A 17,705-nucleotide genomic window follows, 5' to 3' on the forward strand; every position below is an offset into this window, starting at 1 on the left:
GAAAACCTCACAGTATATACTATTAAAGGTCCAATTAAACTAAAGAAAAGTATAATAATAAAACCCACTTCAGTCTGTCCGTCTGTTCAAAAATTCTATATCCACAAATTTTCCGACAATTATGATTTCCTGTTAGTTCGAAAAAGATTAAAAAAGAAACTATGATAATAGCACATTAATTTTAGGGTCAAAAACATTTAAATTTTTGTATGGCGATAAGAAGGGCGAGACCGCATCCAAATCCCTCGACCCGCAGCAAAAGATTGATTCTGCCCCAGTGGAGAAAATCAATCTTAAGATGCAAAAGGTTAAGACCACATCTAAGGGCCTTAAATCAAAGCGTCAACAACAAAAGAAAGAGATCGCATCACCTAAATGCCTCATTTCAAATGTTGTTAGTGACACAGTGGAAAATGATGTAACACATCTCGATTCCATGTCCGTTGACAACGATATAGTCAACTTCGCGATTAACAATGAGTTACGCGAATGTAACGAGTATAGACTCAAACATTTAAATGTAGAGGAAGTTGAACGTTTAAAGAAGGTCCTATACGAATATAGAGACATTCAGTACAAAGAGGGCGAAAATTTGACCTTCACAAGTACTATTAAACATGTCATCCAGACTCAACATGAAGATCCAGTATACCGTAAGCCCTACAAGTACCCCCAAAGCGTTGACCAAGAAGTCAACAAATAAATTAAAGAAATGATAGAACAAGGGATTGTTCGCAAATCAAAATCCCCTTACTGTTCTCCTATTTGGGTGGTCCCCAAGAAGGCAGACGCCTCTGGGAAACAAAAATTCAGGTTGGTAGTCGATTACAGGAATCTAAATGAGATAACTGTTAATGACAAATTTCCCATTCCCCGAATGGACGAAATATTGGACAAATTGGGTAGATGCCAATATTTTACAACAATAAATCTAGCTAAAGGTTTTCACCAAATACAGATGGATGAAAATTCTATTGCAAAAACTGCTTTTTCCACTAAGCATGGGCACTATGAATATACTCGTATGCCCTTTGGTTTAAAAAATGCTCCAGCTACTTTTCAGAGATGTATGAATAATCTTCTGGAATATTTGATCTACAAAGATTGTTTAGTTTATTTAGACGATATTATTGTTTATTCCACTTCATTGGAAGAACACATTTTATCTCTAAAGAAAGTCCTTGAAAAACTGAGAGAAGCCAATTTGAAATTGCAGCTAGATAAATGTGAATTCATGAAGAAAGAAACTGAATTCCTAGGACACATTGTCACAACAAACGGCATAAAACCTAACCCAAACAAAACTAAAGCGATCACAAATTTTCTATTACCTAAGACACCTAAACAAATAAAATCATTTTTGGGATTATGTGGATTCTATCGCAAGTTCATTCCTAACTTTGCAAAAATAGTTAAACCCATGACCCTCAAACTAAAGAAAGGTGCTGTAATAGATATGAAATGCAAAGACTACATCGAATCATTTGAAAGACTAAAGGTTTTGATAACATCATTATCACATCATCACATTATGATAACATAATGTAGCTATTGGTGCAGTGTTATCACAGAACCATAAGCCCGTTTGTTATGCCAGCAGAACGCTAAACGAACACGAAATTAACTATGCTACTATTGAAAAAGAATTGTTAGCTATAGTTTGGGCGACAAAATATTTCAGGTCATACTTATTCGGAAGGCCATTTGAAATAATGAGTGATCACAAGCCATTGGTATGGCTCAATAATATCAAAGAACCGAACATGAAACTACAAAGGTGGAAAATCAAACTTAATGAATTTGATTATCAAAAATAAAATATCTTCCAGGCAAAGAAAATTTTGTCGCGGATGCTCTTTCCCGCACAAAGATAGAAGAAGTCATGGTTGGCGAAGTCGCAAACAGCGCAGACGCAACTATACATAGTGCCAATGAAGATAATTTGAATTGTATATCCATAACAGAGAGACCAATTAATTTTTTCTCTAGACAAATAGAGATAGAAAAATTCGACAGTGACACAACAAGTGCAACTCACTTCTTTCAAAAATTAAAGATTAAAATAATCTATAAAGAGATGACACTTGAATTCGCCAAAAACCTCATTAAGGAATATGTGTGCACCAAGAAAAGTGCAATTTACTTCCCTAATGATGAAGATTTTCTGATTTTTCATAGGGCATTTACCGAAATCATAAGCCCTAACAAATTCACAAAACTATTGAGATGTACAACCAAGCTAATTGACATACTAAGTTATGCGGATTTTAAGGACTTAATCTTAAAGAAACATAAGGAACTTTTACATCCAGGTATTGAAAAAACCGTTAATTGGTTTAAAGAAAAATACTATTACCCCGATAGTCCAAAGAACATCGAGAAACAAAACTGACATACGAAACAACACCCGAAATATTTAACACAAGGGAAAAATACGTGATAGATTTTTATCTCACGGGAAATCTTCCTATCTTGTATTCATATTTATTCGAAATTTGCCTCCCTAGTAGAAGTAAAAAGTAGAGATTGGCTAGAAGCAAAAAGAGCCATTACCAAAATATTCAATGACATGGGAAAGCCACAGGAAATTAAAGCAGACAAAGATTCAGCTTTTATGTGCATAGCTTTGCAAAACTGGTTAAGATCAGAAGGTGTTGAAATTTCTGTAACAAATATATCTGTATATTTGCTGCATAAAGTTTCTAATTGTAGTTTAAACAATTCGGGGAAATTTTTCTTTAATTAAGATAAGACAGCTTTATTTCTGTTTTCACTATTTGCCTGAACTACATTGTATTTCGAAAGTGGCTCATATTTTAAAGTGTCCATATTGACTAATTGGTCAGAATCTGTTGTGTTCAAAATTCGGACAACTGTATTACTTGATGTTGCGATTGTATTTGCAACATAAATACCAGTTTGAAATTCGTGGTTTGGAATTAAAATGTTATCATCTTTTGATGATACTATTAATCTTCGGACAACTTGGGATCTTGCTGGTAATAAAGTTGTGTTAATACCAGAGCTGTATGTTATGGGAATATAAATTGGAAATTTCATATTGTTTGGTCTAATTATAAACCAATCTTCTGCTGGGTTTAAATCAATGTGACAATTATATTTTTTAATGAATTCTATTCCTATTATTCCATCACACGGTATGGGAAAATTCCATTTGTCTCTATAGACATTTATATTTGGAATTATTTATTTCTTAAATTTTTGTCAATGTTCGTAAAAAAAAATTTGGTTTTACAGTATTGCCTGCCTGATTCTAGCTATGGCTTTTCGGGCCATATTGGGTTAACAGGGCATATAGTAGTATATGCTCCGTTTTACAATATGTCTTACAATTTTTCTTATATATAGTGAAATATCCATAAGTCCCTAAGACTTAAGCACATGCCTACACAGCACACCCAAATACCCCCTACACTATTCCGTATGTACCTAATGGATTCCAGATAAGAATAATATGATCCTCAAGATTGGGTTAAGTGGAAAATTCCCAACTCCAAATAAGTCACCCACTGGTAGACTAAACATCCGTCCCATAATTTAAACATTCCTTGCCTAAGCCCTCACCCCATCGTCATGTCCCCACGTTCAAAGCTCGGACTCGCAATCCCGAAAACAAAAGTACTAGATTTCAATAAACAAAACTATAAGAATCTAAGAGCACTTGTATCCAAGAGCGAATGCACTTGAATCCAAGAGAAATCCAAAGACAATTTAGGTCAGCAACTCCAAAGCTCTTTCTCTTCACTTGATCAGATCCCTTAAGTCCAAAGTCCATATCAGAAAAGCTCGATACCGAGGCTTGAACGTAAATCAAATCAGAATAATTAGTGGAGTTCAGTTTGAGACCTAATTGTAATCGGTCGGTGTTCTTCAACAAAAATAAAAAAATGTAATCATTCAGTGAAATAAAATTATATTTTTTTCACATATGGGTATTGCAAACATTTAATTGGCGCATTCGGTAGGATCTGTTAAATAAAGAGTCCTTTTAATACGGTACTGATCCATTGAAGGATACGTTATACAACTAACTATCCAGGATTGGCGAATTAAAACAGTGATTCTAACATTATTTTTAGATCCGCAAAATAATCTACGTGAAAGTGGAACTTAAATAAAATCCCGTGCGGTCCGAACCAAAGTTAATTAAAAACTTTCAAAAAATTCCCTAATCTAAACTTAAACTTATAGTTTAAAAAGCGAATACCTAAAATCCTCAAAACTTAAAATTTAAAAACCAAATAACAAATACACCATGTCGGTTCCACAACTATCGGAAATCCGTTTAAACCAACTACTTAATCAAATAAAAGAATTAAACTACTACGATGGCACACCTGGCAGACTATCTGGATTCGTGAATCAAATAGAACAACTACTTAATTTATATCCAACACAAGATGCGAGACAAGCACACGTCGTATATGGAGCAGTGAAGCGATTACTAGTGGATGCAGCATTAGAAGTCGTAACCCAGGAAAGAGCGACAACATGGATGGACATGAAGGAAGCATTGGCAATGGCATTCAAGGATCACAGGCCATATACAACCATCATAAAACAATTAGAAGAAACACCATACCCAGGAAGCATCAGTAAGTTTATAGAGAAATTAGAAATACAGTATTGGATTATATTTGATAAGTTAGAATTAGAAAATGATCCCGTTGATAAATCAAATTATACAGATATGTTGAATAGGACTGTCAAAGCTGTAATAGATCGAAAACTGCCGGATAGAATTTATATGACATTGGCACGTAAAGATATTGACACCATTTATAAATTAAAACAAGTATCAATGGAGGCAGGACTTTATGGTGTTAGTCCAGAAAACTACCTTCCAAATAGATCAGAAGTGAACAAACATAGGAAGAGGGGAAACATAAATCAAAATAATAATCAAAAATATTACGGTAACAGAAATCACAATTATTATCATTCTGGCATGAATCCGAGCAATAATACACAACCCCCTCAAAATTCGAACCAATTTATACCAAATCAAAACCAGTACTCAGCTCGTTTCATACCAAATCATCTAAGAGGAAATTATCACACATATAGAAGGGATTTAACACAAGCCCAACAAAATAATCCCCTTAACTTCCAACCCTCGACTTCAAATAATTTTAATAGTCAAAAACCGATAAAAAGACAACGCGAGAGTTAAAGTGACCAGTGCAGAATGGATGTAAATTTTCATCAAGCTGCCTCGGACACTCAAGTAACACAGAAGGACACACCAGTCCCTATGTAGAAATAAGTTATCATAATAAAATTTACAAAGGAATGATCGACATAGGATCATCAATAAATATTATAAGGGAATATTTTGAAAATATAAAAGAAAACCCAGAAAACCTCACAGTATATACTATTAAAGGTCCAATTAAACTAAAGAAAAGTATAATAATAAAACCCACTTCAGTCTGTCCGTCTGTTCAAAAATTCTATATCCACAAATTTTCCGACAATTATGATTTCCTGTTAGGTCGAAAAAGATTAAAAAAGAAACTATGATAATAGCACAGTAATTTTAGGGTCAAAAACATTTAAATTTTTGTATGGAGATAAGAAGGGCGAGACCGCATCCAAATCCCTCGACCCGCAGCAAAAGATTGATTCTGCCCCAGTGGAGAAAATCAATCCAAAGATGCAAAAGGTTAAGACCACATCTAAGGGCCTTAAATCAAAGCGTCAACAACAAAAGAAAGAGATCGCATCACCTAAATGCCTCATTTCAAATGTTGTTAGTGACAAAGTGGAAAATGATGTAACACATCTCGATTCCATGTACGTTGACAACGATATAGTCAACTTCGCGATTAACAATGAGTTACGCGAATGTAACGAGTATAGACTCAAACATTTAAATGTAGAGGAAGTTGAACGTTTAAAGAAGGTCCTATACGAATATAGAGACATTCAGTACAAAGAGGGCGAAAATTTGACCTTCACAAGTACTATTAAACATGTCATCCAGACTCAACATGAAGATCCAGTATACCGTAAACCCTACAAGTACCCCCAAAGCGTTGACCAAGAAGTCAACAAATAAATTAAAGAAATAAAAGAACAAGGGATTGTTCACAAATCAAAATCCCCTTACTGTTCTCCTATTTGGGTGGTCCCCAAGAAGGCAGACGCCTCTGGGAAACAAAAATTCAGGTTGGTAGTCGATTACAGGAATCTAAATGAGATAACTGTTAATGACAAATTTCCCATTCCCCGAATGGACGAAATATTGGACAAATTGGGTAGATGCCAATATTTTACAACAATAAATCTAGCTAAAGGTTTTCACCAAATACAGATGGATGAAAATTCTATTGCAAAAACTGCTTTTTCCACTAAGCATGGGCATATTCATAGTACTCGTATGCCCTTTGGTTTAAAAAATGCTCCAGCTACTTTTCAGAGATGTATGAATAATCTTCTGGAATATTTGATCTACAAAGATTGTTTAGTTTATTTAGACGATATTATTGTTTATTCCACTTCATTGGAAGAACACATTTTATCTCTAAAGAAAGTCCTTGAAAAACTGAGAGAAGCCAATTTGAAATTGCTGCTAGATTAATGTGAATTCATGAAGAAAGAAACTGAATTCCAAACAAAACTAAAGCGATCACAAATTTTCTATTACCTAAGACACCTAAACAAATAAAATCATTTTTGGGATTATGTGGATTCTATCGCAAGTTCATTCCTAACTTTGCAAAAATAGTTAAACCCATGACCCTCAAACTAAAGAAAGGTGCTGTAATAGATATGAAATGCAAAGACTACATCGAATCATTTGAAAGACTAAAGGTTTTGATAACATCAGACCCGATATTAATCTACCCTGATTTTTCAAAGCCCTTTTCTCTAACAACTGACGCAAGTAATGTAGCTATTGGTGCAGTGTTATCACAGAACCATAAGCCCGTTTGTTATGCCAGCAGAACGCTAAACGAACACGAAATTAACTATGCTACTATTGAAAAAGAATTGTTAGCTATAGTTTGGGCGACAAAATATTTCAGGTCATACTTATTCGGAAGGCCATTTGAAATAATGAGTGATCACAAGCCATTGGTATGGCTCAATAATATCAAAGAACCGAACATGAAACTACAAAGGTGGAAAATCAAACTTAATGAATTTGATTATCAAAAATAAAATATCTTCCAGGCAAAGAAAATTTTGTCGCGGATGCACTTTCCCGCACAAAGATAGAAGAAGTCATGGTTGGCGAAGTCGCAAACAGCGCAGACGCAACTATACATAGTGCCAATGAAGATAATTTGAATTGTATATCCATAACAGAGAGACCAATTAATTTTTTCTCTAGACAAATAGAGATAGAAAAATTCGACAGTGACACAACAAGTGTAACTCACTTCTTTCAAAAATTAAAGATTAAAATAATCTATAAAGAGATGACACTTGAATTCGCCAAAAACCTCATTAAGGAATATGTGTGCACCAAGAAAAGTGCAATTTACTTCCCTAATGATGAAGATTTTCTGATTTTTCAGAGGGCATTTACCGAAATCATAAGCCCTAACAAATTCACAAAACTATTGAGATGTACAACCAAGCTAATTGACATACTAACTTATGCGGAATTTAAGGACTTAATCTTAAAGAAACATAAGGAACTTTTACATCCAGGTATTGAAAAAACCGTTAATTGGTTTAAAGAAAAATACTATTACCCCGATAGTCAAAAGCTAATCCAAAACATTATCAATGAATGTGAAATCTGTAATCTGGCAAAAACAGAACATCGAGACACAAAACTGACATACGAAACAACACCCGAAATATTTAACACAAGGGAAAAATACGTGATAGATTTTTATCTCACGGGAAAGCAAATCTTCCTATCTTGTATTGATATTTATTCGAAATTTGCCTCCCTAGTAGAAGTAAAAAGTAGAGATTGGCTAGAAGCAAAAAGAGCCATTACCAAAATATTCAATGACATGGGAAAGCCACAGGAAATTAAAGCAGACAAAGATTCAGCTTTTATGTGCATAGCTTTGCAAAACTGGTTAAGATCAGAAGGTGTTGAAATTTCTGTAACAAATATATCTGTATATTTGCTGCATAAAGTTTCTAATTGTAGTTTAAACATCTCGTGAAAATTTTTCTTTAATTAAGATAAGACAGCTTTATTTCTGTTTTCACTATTTGCCTGAACTACATTGTATTTCGAAAGTGGCTCATATTTTAAAGTGTCCATATTGACTAATTGGTCAGAATCTGTTGTGTTCAAAATTCGGACAACTGTATTACTTGATGTTGCGATTGTATTTGCAACATAAATACCAGTTTGAATTTCGTGGTTTGGAATTAAAATTAATCTTCGGACAACTTGGGATCTTGCTGGTAATAAAGTTGTGTTAATACCAGAGCTGTATGTTATGGGAATATAAATTAGAAATTTCATATTGTTTGGTCTAATTATAAACCAATCTTCTGCTGGGCTTAAATCAATGTGACAATTATATTTTTTAATGAATTCTATTCCTATTATTCCTTCACACGGTATGGGAAAATTTGTATCTAATAAATGAAAGTCGTGTGGGATAATGTATTTACCTGTCTGTATCTCAATAAAAGTCTGTCCTTGAGACTGAATTTTCTGTTGGCTTATGCCTTGAATGTTTATTTTGTTAGTTATTTGAATATTAAAAAATTTGTCATTTGTTGAGAATAGAGATATCTGCACCTGTATCAAGAAGAAAAATAAGTTTTACACCTGTTTCGGCATGAATGAATGTGGAAAATATATTAAGATTATAATTGATGGTGTATACTCTACGATCTTTTTCTACTGAGTACCTAAACGCATTTGCGAGTTTCCCTGATCTTGGATTACTCGTACATTGGCATTATTTCCGTTATTGTTATTCTGGTTGTTGTTGCGGCCTATGGTTCCATTATTGCGACCTCTATTATAGCCATTATAGCGGTTATTATTTCCATTATAGCGGTTTTGATAACCGTTATTATGGTAACCGTTATTTTGGTAACCGTTATTATAGTTGCCTCCATTACTATTTTTATTGAAGCCTCTACCTCGGTTACCACCTCTATTGGCATTGCCGTATCCTCTGTTGGATCTGTAACCTCTAAAGTACATCACTTTATTGATGTCACCGGTAACTCTTGCACTCGTTCTTATGTATGCGCTTATCGCTGCATCCATAGTGGTTCAAGTCCCTGCTTCCAGTACTGTTTTGATACGTTCGTGCTCAGCACGATTTATCATGGTGTAAATTGCCTCTTTAGTGCTTAGACCAGTGGCATGTTCTAGAGGTAAAGGAACATCGATAAAGGAACCTTCTAATAGCTTTCTCAGTCTATCAACTTCAGCCGTAAATTGCATTGCAGTTTTACCTCTTTGCTGAACTGTTGATAGCTTTGCTTTGACATTATTGGATGTCTCACCGACAACTACTTTCTGCAATTTGTTTATAATTGCTGGAATTTTTGTTTCATTGTCAACTGAGTTCAAAATTGTGCCAACTATTTTTGACTTAATGACCTCAACTGCAATGTCTTCAAATGGTCCCTTAGCTAAGTCTACCAATTTGATTGCCTTAATGAATCGTTGTAAATGGATCTTTTGCCCATCAAATTCTGGCACTGCGCAAGCGACTTCCTTAATGTAAGACCTAATGGCTGCGGCTTGTTCTGCCATGGTTAATGTATTTTCTGAGTCAGCTGCGTTATTTGTTTTATTTTCTTCCTTCAGCACTAATTTTGCTGGTATAGTTAGATCGTGAAGATCTTCCTCTTTAATATCTTCCTCGACTACAGTTGTATTTTCTTCGTCTGAGTCATTAAAATTTATTGTTAACGGAGTGTTTACTAATGTCGGAATTTCTATCTGGAGGCTGAATGTATTTTTTATTAATATTATTTTTTCTCTTAATGCCACCAGTAGTTCCGAAACTTTAGCACACTGTTTACTGTCCAAAATTCTTTCTATTCTGTTGTATCAGTTCTCTGACTTCATTGTAACTATTTACCAATGTTTGGGCATTTTTATTTATCGTTACAGCTTGTATTGATCTATTTTGCGTTAAGCATTTATAAAATTTTCTGAAATTTTCTTTTGATTCTTTTATCTGATCAATAAGCTTTTCCCAGTCCATGCTGTGGTATACTTATACTTTCGAATTTAGGCATTTGTATTTTTGGATTCTAATCTAGATAAAATCAATATTACGTTTATATTTTAATTTATTATTTTTTTCAAAATTTTTTTTTTCTTATTTTCGTTCATAATTGAGTTTCCTCATAATTTCCCTTAAATATTATCTAAACCGTTAGCAGTGCTACGGTATCGTTTTCTAAGACACTTGTTATGTACTTTGTATATATTTATTAATGCATTGGATACCATAATTAGAGCAATTACAATTAGTATTATGGTTATCCAGAACAAGTCTGCATTTTGGACTTCCACTTTATTTAGAACATTTGCTGTTGAGTCCACAGTTTTAGTGTCTATCAGACCCATTTTGGGTATACTAATTTTATATTTTGGTTAATTTGTTTTGACAAATTTTTGTCAATGTTCGTAAAAAAAAATTTTGTTTTACAGTATTGCCTGCCTGATTCTAGCTATGGCTTCCCGGGCCATATTGGGTTAACAGGGCATATAGTAGTATATGCTCCGTTTTACAATATGTCTTACAATTTTTCTTATATATAGTGAAATATCCATAAGTCCCTAAGACTTAAGCACATCCCTACACAGCACACCCAAATACCCCCTACACTATTCCGTATGTACCTAATGGATTCCAGATAAGAATAATATGATCCTCAAGATTGGGTTGAGTGGAAAATTCCCAACTCCAAATAAGTCACCCACTGGTAGACTAAACATCCGTCCCATAATTTAAACATTCCTTGCCTAAGCCCTCACCCCATCGTCATGTCCCCACGTTCAAAGCTCGGACTCGCAATCCCGAAAACAAAAGTACTAGATTTCAATAAACAAAACTATAAGAATCTAAGAGCACTTGTATCCAAGAGCGAATGCACTTGAATCCAAGAGAAATCCAAAGACAATTTAGGTCAGCAACTCCAAAGCTCTTTCTCTTCACTTGATCAGATCCCTTATGTCCAAAGTCCATATCAAAAAAGCTCGATACCGAGGCTTGAACGTAAATCAAATCAGAATAATTTGAGAATGAGACCTAATTGTAATCGGTCGGTGTTCTTCAACAAAAATAAAAAAATGTAATCATTCAGTGAAATAAAATTATATTTTTTTCACATATGGGTATTGCAAACATTTAATTGGCGCATTCGGTAGGATCTGTTAAATAAAGAGTCCTTTTAATACGGTACTGATCCATTGAAGGATACGTTATACAACTAACTATCCAGGATTGGCGAATTAAAACAGTGATTCTAACATTATTTTTAGATCCGCAAAATAATCTACGTGAAAGTGGAACTTAAATAAAATCCCGTGCGGTCCGAACCAAAGTTAATTAAAAACTTTCAAAAAATTCCCTAATCTAAACTTAAACTTATAGTTTAAAAAACGAATACCTGAAAACCTCAAAACTTAAAATTTAAAAACCAAAAAACAAATACACCATGTCGGTTCCACAACTATCGGAAATCCGTTTAAACCAACTACTTAATCAAATAAAAGAATTAAACTACTACGATGGCACACCTGGCAGACTATCTGGATTCGTGAATCAAATAGAACAACTACTTAATTTATATCCAACACAAGATGCGAGACAAGCACACGTCGTATATGGAGCAGTGAAGCGATTACTAGTGGATGCAGCATTAGAAGTCGTAACCCAGGAAAGAGCGACAACATGGATGGACATGAAGGAAGCATTGGCAATGGCATTCAAGGATCACAGGCCATATACAACCATCATAAAACAATTAGAAGAAACACCATACCCAGGAAGCATCAGTAAGTTTATAGAGAAATTAGAAATACAGTATTGGATTATATTTGATAAGTTAGAATTAGAAAATGATCCCGTTGATAAATCAAATTATACAGATATGTTGAATAGGACTGTCAAAGCTGTAATAGATCGAAAACTGCCGGATAGAATTTATATGACATTGGCACGTAAAGATATTGACACCATTTATAAATTAAAACAAGTATCAATGGAGGCAGGACTTTATGGTGTTAGTCCAGAAAACTACCTTCCAAATAGATCAGAAGTGAACAAACATAGGAAGAGGGGAAACAATAATCAAAATAATAATCAAAAATATTACGGTAACAGAAATCACAATTATTATCATTCTGGCATGAATCCGAGCAATAATACACAACCCCCTCAAAATTCGAACCAATTTATACCAAATCAAAACCAGTACTCAGCTCGTTTCATACCAAATCATCTAAGAGGAAATTATCACACATATAGAAGGGATTTAACACAAGCCCAACAAAATAATCCCCTTAACTTCCAACCCTCGACTTCAAATAATTTTAATAGTCAAAAACCGATAAAAAGACAACGCGAGAGTCAAAGTGACCAGTGCAGAATGGATGTAAATTTTCATCAAGCTGCCTCGGACACTCCAGTAACACAGAAGGACACACCAGTCCCTATTTAGAAATAAGTTATCATAATAAAATTTACAAAGGAATGATCGACATAGGATCATCAATAAATATTATAAGGGAATATTTTGAAAATATAAAAGAAAACGCAGAAAACCTCACAGTATATACTATTAAAGGTCCAATTAAATTAAAGAAAAGTATAATAATAAAACCCACTTCAGTCTGTCCGTCTGTTCAAAAATTCTATATCCACAAATTTTCCGACAATTATGATTTCCTGTTAGGTCAATAAAGATTAAAAAAGAAACTGTGATAATAGCACAGTAATTTTAGGGTCAAAAACATTTAAATTTTTGTATGGAGATAAGAAGGGCGAGACCGCATCCAAATCCCTCGACCCGCAGCAAAAGATTGATTCTGCCCCAGTGGAGAAAATCAATCCAAAGATGCAAAAGGTTAAGACCACATCTAAGGGCCTTAAATCAAAGCGTCAACAACAAAAGAAAGAGATCGCATCACCTAAATGCCTCATTTCAAATGTTGTTAGTGACACAGTGGAAAATGATGTAACACATCTCGATTCCATGTCCGTTGACAACGATATAGTCAACTTCGCGATTAACAATGAGTTACGCGAATGTAACGAGTATAGACTCAAACATTTAAATGTAGAGGAAGTTGAACGTTTAAAGAAGGTCCTATACGAATATAGAGACATTCAGTACAAATAGGGCGAAAATTTGACCTTCACAAGTACTATTAAACATGTCATCCAGACTCAACATGAAGATCCAGTATACCGTAAACCCTACAAGTACCCCCAAAGCGTTGACCAAGAAGTCAACAAATAAATTAAAGAAATGATAGAACAAGGGATTGTTCGCAAATCAAAATCCCCTTACTGTTCTCCTATTTGGGTGGTCCCCAAGAAGGCAGACGCCTCTGGGAAACAAAAATTCAGGTTGGTAGTCGATTACAGGAATCTAAATGAGATAACTGTTAATGACAAATTTCCCATTCCCCGAATGGACGAAATATTGGACAAATTGGGTAGATGCCAATATTTTACAACAATAAATCTAGCTAAAGGTTTTCACCAATTACAGATGGATGAAAATTCTATTGCAAAAACTGCTTTTTCCACTAAGCATGGGCACTATGAATATACTCGTATGCCCTTTGGTTTAAAAAATGCTCCAGCTACTTTTCAGAGATGTATGAATAATCTTCTGGAATATTTGATCTACAAAGATTGTTTAGTTTATTTAGACGATATTATTGTTTATTCCACTTCATTGGAAGAACACATTTTATCTCTAAAGAAAGTCCTTGAAAAACTGAGAGAAGCCAATTTGAAATTGCAGCTAGATAAATGTGAATTCATGAAGAAAGAAACTGAATTCCTAGGACACATTGTCACAACAAACGGCATAAAACCTAACCCAAACAAAACTAAAGCGATCACAAATTTTCTATTACCTAAGACACCTAAACAAATAAAATCATTTTTGGGATTATGTGGATTCTATCGCAAGTTCATTCCTAACTTTGCAAAAATAGTTAAACCCATGACCCTCAAACTAAAGAAAGGTGCTGTAATAGATATGAAATGCAAAGACTACATCGAATCATTTGAAAGACTAAAGGTTTTGATAACATCAGACCCGATATTAATCTACCCTGATTTTTCAAAGCCCTTTTCACTAACAACTGACGCAAGTAATGTAGCTATTGGTGCAGTGTTATCACAGAACCATAAGCCCGTTTGTTATGCCAGCAGAACGCTAAACGAACACGAAATTAACTATGCTACTATTGAAAAAGAATTGTTAGCTATAGTTTGGGCGACAAAATATTTGAGGTCATACTTATTCGGAAGGCCATTTGAAATAATGAGTGATCACAAGCCATTGGTATGGCTCAATAATATCAAAGAACCGAACATGAAACTACGAAGGTGGAAAATCAAACTTAATGAATTTGATTATCAAAAATAAAATATCTTCCAGGCAAAGAAAATTTTGTCGCGGATGCTCTTTCCCGCACAGAGATAGAAGAAGTCATGGTTGGCGAAGTCGCAAATTTAATTTGAATTGTATATCCATAACAGAGAGACCAATTAATTTTTTCTCTAGACAAATAGAGATAGAAAAATTCGACAGTGACACAACAAGTGTAACTCACTTCTTTCAAAAATTAAAGATTAAAATAATCTATAAAGAGATGACACTTGAATTCGCCAAAAACCTCATTAAGGAATATGTGTGCACCAAGAAAAGTGCAATTTACTTCCCTAATGATTAAGATTTTCTGATTTTTCAGAGGGCATTTACCGAAATCATAAACCCTAACAAATTCACAAAACTATTGAGATGTACAACCAAGCTAATTGACATACTAACTTATGCGGAATTTAAGGACTTAATCTTAAAGAAACATAAGGAACTTTTACATCCAGGTATTGAAAAAACCGTTAATTGGTTTAAAGAAAAATACTATTACCCCGATAGTCAAAAGCTAATCCAAAACATTATCAATGAATGTGAAATCTGTAATCTGGCAAAAACAGAACATCGAGACACAAAACTGACATACGAAACAACACCCGAAATATTTAACACAAGGGAAAAATACGTGATAGATTTTTATCTCACGGGAAAGCAAATCTTCCTATCTTGTATTGATATTTATTCGAAATTTGCCTCCCTAGTAGAAGTAAAAAGTAGAGATTGGCTAGAAGCAAAAAGAGCCATTACCAAAATATTCAATGACATGGGAAAGCCACAGGAAATTAAAGCAGACAAAGATTCAGCTTTTATGTGCATAGCTTTGCAAAACTGGTTAAGATCAGAAGGTGTTGAAATTTCTGTAACAAATATATCTGTATATTTGCTGCATAAAGTTTCTAATTGTAGTTTAAACAATTCGGGGAAATTTTTCTTTAATTAAGATAAGACAGCTTTATTTCTGTTTTCACTATTTGCCTGAACTACATTGTATTTCGAAAGTGGCTCATATTTTAAAGTGTCCATATTGACTAATTGGTCAGAATCTGTTGTGTTCAAAATTCGGACAACTGTATTACTTGATGTTGCGATTGTGTTTGCAACATAAATACCAGTTTGAATTTCGTGGTTTGGAATTAAAATGTTATCATCTTTTGATGATACTATTAATCTTCGGACAACTTGGGATCTTGCTGGTAATAAAGTTGTGTTAATACCAGAGCTGTATGTTATGGGAATATAAATTGGAAATTTCATATTGTTTGGTCTAATTATAAACCAATCTTCTGCTGGGTTTAAATCAATGTGACAATTATATTTTTTAATGAATTCTATTCCTATTATTCCTTCACACGGTATGGGAAAATTTGTATCTAATAAATGAAAGTCGTGTGGGATAATGTATTTACCTGTCTGTATCTCAATAAAAGTCTGTCCTTGAGACTCAATTTTCTGTTGGCTTATGCCTTGAATGTTTATTTTGTTAGTTATTTGAATATTAAAAAATTTGTCATTTCTTGAGAATAGAGATATCTGCACCTGTATCAAGAAGAAAAACAAGTTTTACACCTGTTTCGGCATGAATGAATGTGGAAAATATATTAAGATTATAATTGATGGTGTATACTCTACGATCTTTTTCTACTGAGTACCTAAACGCATTTGCGAGTTTCCCTGATCTTGGATTACTCGTACATTGGCATTATTTCCGTTATTGTTATTCTGGTTGTTGTTGCGGCCTATGTTTCCATTATTGCGACCTCTATTATAGCCATTATAGCGGTTATTATTTCCATTATAGCGGTTTTGATAACCGTTATTATGGTAACCGTTATTTTGGTAACCGTTATTATAGTTGCCTCCATTACTATTTTTATTGAAGCCTCTACCTCGGTTACCACCTCTATTGGCATTGCCGTATCCTCTGTTGGATCTGTAACCTCTAAAGTACATCACTTTATTGATGTCACCGGTAACTCTTGCACTCGTTCTTATGTATGCGCTTATCGCTGCATCCATAGTGGTTCAAATCCCTGCTTCCAGTACTGTTTTGATACGTTCGTGCTCAGCACGATTTATCATGGTGTCAATTGCCTCTTTAGTGCTTAGACCAGTGGCATGTTCTAGAGGTAAAGGAACATCGATAAAGGAACCTTCTAATAGCTTTCTCAGTCTATCAACTTCAGCCGTAAATTGCATTGCAGTTTTACCTCTTTGCTGAACTGTTGATAGCTTTGCTTTGACATTATTGGATGTCTCACCGACAACTACTTTCTGCAATTTGTTTATAATTGCTGGAATTTTTGTTTCATTGTCAACTGAGTTCAAAATTGTGCCAACTATTTTTGACTTAATGACCTCAACTGCAATGTCTTCAAATGGTCCCTTAGCTAAGTCTACCAATTTGATTGCCTTAATGAATCGTTGTAAATGGATCTTTTGCCCATCAAATTCTGGCACTGCGCAAGCGACTTCCTTAATGTAAGACCTAATGGCTGCGGCTTGTTCTGCCATGGTTAATGTATTTTCTGAGTCAGCTGCGTTATTTGTTTTATTTTCTTCCTTCAGCACTAATTTTGCTGGTATAGTTAGATCGTGAAGATCTTCCTCTTTAATATCTTCCTCGACTACAGTTGTATTTTCTTCGTCTGAGTCATTAAAATTTATTGTTAACGGAGTGTTTACTAATGTCGGAATTTCTATCTGGAGGCTGAATGTATTTTTTATTAATATTATTTTTTCTCTTAATGCCACCAGTAGTTCCGAAACTTTAGCACACTGTTTACTGTCCAAAATTCTTTCTATTCTGTTGTATCAGTTCTCTGACTTCATTGTAACTATTTACCAATGTTTGGGCATTTTTATTTATCGTTACAGCTTGTATTGATCTATTTTGCGTTAAGCATTTATAAGATTTTCTGAAATTTTCTTTTGATTCTTTTATCTGATCAACAAGCTTTTCCCAGTCCATGCTGTGGTATACTTATACTTTCGAATTTAGGCATTTGTATTTTTGGATTCTAATCTAGATAAAGTCAATATTACGTTTATATTTTAATTTATTATTTTTATTTAAATTTTTTTTTTCTTATTTTCGTTCATAA

The sequence above is a fragment of the Drosophila mauritiana genome, unplaced genomic scaffold, assembly GCF_004382145.1.
Source record: "Drosophila mauritiana strain mau12 unplaced genomic scaffold, ASM438214v1 Y_04, whole genome shotgun sequence".
Lineage (NCBI taxonomy): Eukaryota > Metazoa > Arthropoda > Insecta > Diptera > Drosophilidae > Drosophila > Drosophila mauritiana.